Source organism: Nerophis ophidion, unplaced genomic scaffold, assembly GCF_033978795.1.
Source record: "Nerophis ophidion isolate RoL-2023_Sa unplaced genomic scaffold, RoL_Noph_v1.0 HiC_scaffold_48, whole genome shotgun sequence".
Lineage (NCBI taxonomy): Eukaryota > Metazoa > Chordata > Actinopteri > Syngnathiformes > Syngnathidae > Nerophis > Nerophis ophidion.
Genome location: NW_026906970.1, coordinates 22,130 through 29,841, shown reverse-complemented (window position 1 = coordinate 29,841; position 7,712 = coordinate 22,130). Strand labels below are relative to the sequence as shown.

Below are 7,712 nucleotides of genomic sequence, written 5' to 3'. Positions count from 1 at the left end.
GATTTGTTTTGTTTCACCTTTTTCCTCATCCACTTTATTCTGATTGAATGTCCCGAGTATACCAACAGATACATCTTCCAGTTATCTATTCACAATAAAAAAGACAACTTATGCATGTTCCAGTTAGTAGATATTTATTTTAAAAGCAAAAAAACAGTCCCTAAGAAATGGTACTGACTTTTGTTTCAGTTCAATTGACAAATAACAACAAGATAGACAGAAGTTGAAACTAGAATCTTCTCATCTGTAAACTCGAATCCTCTGATCCGTAGTCAGACGCGTTATCCATTGCACCACTAGCCCTATGTGAAGCCTGATTTTACTGTAGTACAAGTTGTATATTGTAAACATCTTAGGCCAAAGGAACACACAGTTTACATTAGGCTTACTACCAAAACAGGGCTTTACTGACTGCTTATGTTGGACTTTAAAATCTAGTGACCTTCTATTTGTTGCAGCCTGGGCCTTCACCAGCTCTACCTGTTGCAGCTAACCTCCACTAAAAATTGAAGTAAAATGCTTCTGGCAAGGGCTACACGGTGGAAGAGGGGTTAGTGCGTCTGCCTCACAATACGAAGGTCCTGCAGTCCTGGGTTCAATCCCAGGCTCGGGATCTTTCTGTGTGGAGTTTGCATGTTCTCCCCGTGAATGCGTGGGTTCCCTCCGGATACTCCGGCTTCCTCCCACCTCCAAAGACATGCACCTGAGGATAGGTTGATTGGCAACACTAAATTGGCCCTAGATTGTGAATGTTGTCTGTCTATCTGTGTTGGCCATGCGATGAGGTGGTGACTTGTCCAGGGTGTACCCCGCCTTCCGCCCGATTGTAGCTGAGATAGGCGCCAACGCCCCCCGCGACCCCAAAAGGGAATAAGCGGTAGAAAATGGATGGATGGATAATTGCCACCTTGTCACTGAACATGCTGACTGATTCACCTTCACCTTCACCTTCACGCCGATAATATAATCATAATGAGGGACTTTAATATCCATATGAATACCCCATCGGACCCACCGTGCGTAGCGCTCCAGACTGTAATTGATAGCTGTGGTCTCACACAAATAATAAATGAACCCACGCATCGAAACGGTAATACGATAGACCTAGTGCTTGTCAGGGGTATCACCGTCTCCAAAGTTACGATACTCCCGTATACTAAAGTATTGTCCGATCATTACCTTATAAAATTCGAGGTTCAGACGCATGTTCGTCAAACTAATAATAATAATAACTGCTATAGCAGCCGCAACATTAATACAGCCACAACGACAACTCTTGCTGACCTACTGCCCTCGGTAATGGCACCATTCCCAAAGTATGTGGGCTCTATTGATAACCTCACTAACAACTTTAACGACACCCTGCGCGAAACCATTGATAACATAGCACCGCTAAAGTTAAAAAAGGCTCCAAAAAAGCGCACCCCGTGGTTTACAGAAGAAACTAGAGCTCAGAAATTATTATGTAGAAAGCTGGAACGCAAATGGCGCACGACTAAACTTGAGGTGCACCATCAAGCATGGAGTGATGGTTTAATAACTTATAAACGCATGCTTACCTTAGCTAAAGCTAAATATTACTCAAATCTCATCCACCGTAATAAAAATGATCCTAAATTTTTGTTTAGTACGGTAGCATCGCTAACCCAACAAGGGACTCCTTCCAGTAGCTCCACCCACTCAGCTGATGACTTTATGCAATTCTTTAGTAAGAAAATTGAAGTCATTAGAAAGGAGATTAAAGACAATGCGTCCCAGCTACAACGGGGTTCTATTAACACTGACACAATGGTATATACGGCGGATACTGCCCTCCAAAATAGTTTCTCTCGTTCTCTCGTTTTGAGGAAATAACATTAGAGGAATTGTTACAACGTATAAATGGAATAAAACAGACAACATGCTTACTTGACCCTCTTCCTGGGAAACTGATCAAGGAGCTCTTTGTATTATTAGGTCCATCAGTGCTAAATATTATAAACTTATCACTCTCCTCGGGCACTGTTCCCCTAGCATTCAAAAAAGCGGTTATTCATCCTCTTCTTAAAAGACCTAACCTCGATCCTGACCTCATGGTAAACTACCGACCGGTGTCTCACCTTCCCTTTATTTCAAAAATCCTTGAAAAAATTTTTGCGGAGCAGTTAAATGAACACTTAGCGTCTAACAATCTATGTGAAACCTTTCAATCCGGTTTCAGGGCAAATCACTCCACGGAGACAGCCCTCGCAAAAATGACTAATGATCTATTGCTAACGATGGATTCTGATGCGTCATCTATGTTGCTGCTCCTCGATCTTAGCGCTGCTTTCGATACCGTCGATCATAATATTTTATTAGAACGTATCAAAACACGAATCGGTATGTCAGACTTAGCCCTGTCTTGGTTTAACTCTTATCTTACTGATAGGATGCAGTGTGTCTCCCATAACAATGTGACCTCGGACTACGTTAAGGTAACGTGTGGAGTTCCCCAGGGTTCGGTCCTTGGCCCTGCACTCTTCAGCATCTACATGCTGCCGCTAGGTGACATCATACGCAAATACGGTGTTAGCTGTCACTGTTATGCTGATGACACCCAACTCTACATGCCCCTAAAGCTGACCAACACGCCGGATTGTAGTCAGCTGGAGGCGTGTCTTAATGAAATTAAACATTGGATGTCCGCTAACTTTTTGCAACTCAACGCCAAAAAAACGGAAATGCTGATTATCGGTCCTGCTAGACACCGAACTCTATTTAATAATACAACTCTAACATTTGACAACCAAACAATTAAACAAGGCGACACGGTAAAGAATCTGGGTATTATCTTCGACCCAACTCTCTCCTTTGAGGCACACATTAAAAGCGTTACTAAAACGGCCTTCTTTCATCTCCGTAATATCGCTAAAATTCGCTCCATTCTGTCCACTAAAGACGCTGAGATCATTATCCATGCGTTTGTTACGTCTCGTCTCGATTACTGTAACGTATTATTTTCGGGTCTCCCCATGTCTAGCATTAAAAGATTACAGTTGGTACAAAATGTGGCTGCTAGACTTTTGACAAGAACAAGAAAGTTTGATCACATTCCGCCTGTACTGTATATACCTTTATATACATATATACATACATATATACCTATACTGTATATACCTTTATATACATATATACATACATATATACCTATACTGGCTCACCTGCACTGGCTTCCTGTGCACTTAAGATGTGACTTTAAGGTTTTACTACTTACGTATAAAATACTACACGGTTTAGCTCCATCCTATCTTGCCGATTGTATTGTACCATATGTCCCGGCAAGAAATCTGCGTTCAAAGGACTCCGGCTTGTTAGTGATTCCCAAACCCCAAAAAAAGTCTGCGGGCTATAGAGCGTTTTCCGTTCGGGCTCCAGTACTCTGGAATACCCTCCCGGTAACAGTTCGAGATGCCACCTCAGTAGAAGCATTTAAGTCTCACCTTAAAACTCATTTGTATACTCTAGCCTTTAAATAGACTCCCTTTTTAGACCAGTTGATCTGCCGCTTCTTTTCTTTTTCTTCTATGTCCCACTCTCCCTTGTGGAGGGGGTCCGGTCCGATCCGGTGGCCATGTACTGCTTGCCTGTGTATCGGATGGGGACATCTCTGCGCTGCTGATCCCCCTCCGCTTGGGATGGTTTCCTGCTGGCTCCGCTGTGAACGGGACTCTCGCTGCTGTGTTGGATCCGCTTTGGACTGGACTCTCGCGACTGTGTTGGATCCATTGTGGATTGAACTTTCACAGTATCATGTTAGACCCGCTCGACATCCATTGCTTTCCTCCTCTCTAAGGTTCTCATAGTCATTATTGTCACCGACGTCCCACTGGGTCATTATTGTCACCGATGTCCCACTGGGTGTGAGTTTTCCTTGCCCTTATGTGGGCCTACCGAGGACGTCGTGGTGGTTTGTGCAGCCCTTTGAGACACTAGTGATTTAGGGCTATATAAGTAAACATTGATTGATTGATTGATTGACCCGAGATTGCCAATATGGATGTTATCTCAGATGTTGGACAAATCAGCATTGACAAGGTCCTGGGTAGCTCAGTTGGCAGAGCATCAGACTTTTAATTTGAGGGTCCAGGGTTCAAGTCCCTGTTCAAGTGGCTGATGTTAACCTCTTTACACTTCTTAAAATACATCCCTTTGCCCCGTGGTAGCAGTCCTTGTACCTGTATTAAATTTGAACAGTTTTTAACAGTGATTGCTTTTTCTCTATTTCATTTGAAAAACTGAAACCAAAAACCTCCCTCACATCCACTTTAGTTCAGGTGGGAGAGCGTTAATGTGATCATTTGAAGGATTAAACGCAATACTTTAAAGTCAAATTGTTAGACAGTGTAACTGTATGGAAAAAGTTGTAGTTAATATTTTGCTGTAGGTGTGTTAGATGCACCCTCACATCACACTGAGCTCAGCTTTATTACTCTCACTTTCAAGTTATACAGTCCAAGACAAACCCTTAAGACAACAAATTTGTGTTTGAAACAGCCCGATGAAAGCGTCAGTTAAATACCAAACATTGGCATGAGGAAAGATACACCGTTAAACAAAATAACAGTTCTTGGAGCCTATTTATATTTATTTATTAAGTGTTTTGACAATGGAATCCAATGCCAATGATGATGTTGATTATTGGATGTTTAGATGAATTATTATCGTGTTCAGCTGCTCACACTCCTCCTGGTGAGCCACTTCCTCCTCCTATAATTAAGAAGACAGCACAGCTGGGCGCTGCCTTGGTCTGTCCGTCATGCTGAAGGAGTGAGGAGTGATATAGTTTGTTTACACTAAATAAGTTATTTCCATTATATAGAAAGTCAACCACGGAGAAATTGTTTCGTTTGAGAAAATAAATGATCAACATTTTGAATCTGGAAGTATCTTATTGAAGAATTTAGTGCGTCATAAACCTCCTCCTCAAGGCAACTCTGCAATCTTTATTTTTATTTTTTTGTAACTTTTTGGAACAACAGAATAGCCGTAACAACGGTTGTCCAAATTAAAAATGACGGAAAGTTGTGTGACAACTGATGCTAAGATTCCTGGCAGCAAGCTTAAGGTTTATGGTATTTATAAATGTTGTTTTTTAAAAATAGAATCAAACTACAGGCTAGTCTTTCAGCAACTGTCATCCAACACAATTCATGATGCATGATCTCAATGCCGGTCCTAAATGAGCAATGGAGAGCTAGTCTGGCAGCTCTGTTTTGGGTAAGCTGGATTTGATTTAGATCTCGTTTAGATGCATTAGAGCAGATTGCTGGGCAGGAGTCAAAATGAGACAATACAAGGGATTGTATCATTTGCTTCATAGTTGTGTTAGTTCAAAAATAGACACTTCTTCTTATGATTGAAATGCTTCTGCTCATTTTTGTTACTATTTTTTGAAGTTTTGCTTCTGAGTATGTATGTTATTTTTTATTGAACAATTAAACATACATAAACAATGTATAGACACATTAAAGGCCTACTGAAAGCCACTACTAGCCACCACACAGTCTGATAGTTTATATATCAATGATGAAATATTAACATTGCAACACATGCCAATACGGCCTTTTTAGTTTACTAATGAGCAATTCGACATTTCCCGGGAGTTTTTTCATGAAAACCTCGCGTAATGATGACGTGTACGCGTGACGTCACGGGCTGTTAGGAAATATGAGCGCTGCACACACACACACACACACACAGCTAGAAGTTGTCTGCTTTAATCGCATAATTACACAATATTTTGGAGATTTGTGTTGCTGAATCTTTTGCAATTTGTTCAATTACTATTGGAGAAGTCAAAGTAGAAAGATGGAGTTGGGAAGCTTTAGCCTTTAGCCACACAAACACACGGTGATTCCTTGTTTAAAATTCCCGGAGGTGAAACTTTACTATGGATCAGAGCGCTTTCAAGCGAACATGGATCCCGACCGAATGTCAACCAGCAGGTTTCGGTGAGAAAATTGTGGTAAAAAGTCGCATCTTATTGGAGATCAGCTGAGCTTGTGCCGTCCATAAAGCTGCCGTCGACTCCTCTGAGAGACTGGTGTCAAGACACCCGTGGAGACACACCCCTCTGACTATTCAGCACTGTTAAACTCACTAAAACACTAGCAACACAATAGAAAGATAAGGGATTTCCTAGAATTATCCTAGTAAATGTGTCTAAAAACATCTGAATCCGTCCCAATGCAATCGCCTTTTTTTTTTTTAACTTGTTTTTTTTTTTCTAGTCCGTCGCTATCAATATCCTCAAATACAAATCTTTCATCCCCGCTCAAATTAATGGGGAAATTGTCTTTTTCTCGGTCCGAATAGCATTTTTTGTTGGAGGCTCCCAATAAAAACAATGTGAGGATGTGAGGAGCCATCAACATGTGACGTCATCGTATGCGACTTCCGGTAGTGGCAAGGCTTTTCTGTTAGCACCGAAAGTTGCGAACTTTATTGTGGATGTTCTCTACTAAATCCTTTCAGCAAAAATATGGCAATATCGCGAAATTATCAAGTATGGCACATAGAATGGACCTACTATCCCTGTTTGAATAAGAATATCTCATTTCAGGTACTTTCAATACAATTGGAGTCAATGTTTTTTCAATATTTTCAAACATCACATTAAATCCAATCCTCCAATAAACAAAACCCGTTCAAATAAAAGTAAATATGAGACCATTTGAAAAAGATTAAAATAAAAAAATATATAAATAAATAAACTTACACCTGCTTATTTAAAACCACTTAAATAATTCCAATAAATATAGTCATTTAAGGGCTTTTTCTATTTTTTACAATCTTCCAAGAATGAATTAATAAATTGAAATCATGAACACAAAGTGAGAATTTGGATTTAACGTAAAAAAGAGACTTTTGTGCATTAGAACTAATGTTTCACACTTTTTAAAAATTAAAATTAATTCATGACACGATAAATCCACGCATGCGCAAAGACTACATCACTTCCTGGACTTACGATTTGTTTTAATGACAGAGCTCATGCGACATCACGTTCTGTGACATCTGAATGTTTTATTCATGTTTTTTTATATAAAAATACAGGACTGTCTCAGAGAATTAGAATATTGTGATAAAGTCCTTTATTTTCTGTAATGCAACTAAAAACATGAAAATGTTATACATTCTGGATTCATTGCACATCAACTGAAATATAGCAAGCCTTTTATTTTAATATTGCTGATTATGGCATACAGCTTTTTTACTTGGTCTGAGGAAATATTAAAATTTTTTGAGATACGACTTTTGAGTTTTCTTAAGCTGTATGCCATAATCAGCAATATTGAGATAATAAAAGGCTTGCAATATTTTAGTTGATGTGTAATGAATTCAGAATGTATGACATTTTCAAGTTTAGAAAATAAAGGACTTTATCACAATATAAAAGGGAACAACAATAAAAACACGTGGAAGGGTACATTTAAATAAATCAGGCAGTAATATCGCTACAATTTCTAGCACTTTCACTCTTGTCATTGCAATGAATGTCGCAGGGGGGCGCCACTGAACCCCAAAATAAAGCTTTGTTTGATATACTTTGAATTTACTTTTAGAAACAAAACACTCTTTTATATCACGTTGATATTCAAATAAATATTACGTAAAAGAAAAGCATGGTAACAGTGACAGCAGGCAATATCTTATATAGAGCTACCTCTTCGTCCACCCGGCTGTGACGT

General features: G+C 39.6%; 1 non-coding gene across 1 annotated transcript; it reads left to right on the top strand.

The window, feature by feature from the left end:
• Positions 1-4,057: 4,057 nt before the first annotated feature.
• On the top strand, positions 4,058-4,130 carry trnak-uuu (transfer RNA lysine (anticodon UUU)). Its single transcript has one exon. It is a non-coding gene; the product is annotated as a tRNA-Lys (tRNA).
• Positions 4,131-7,712: the final 3,582 nt, after the last annotated feature.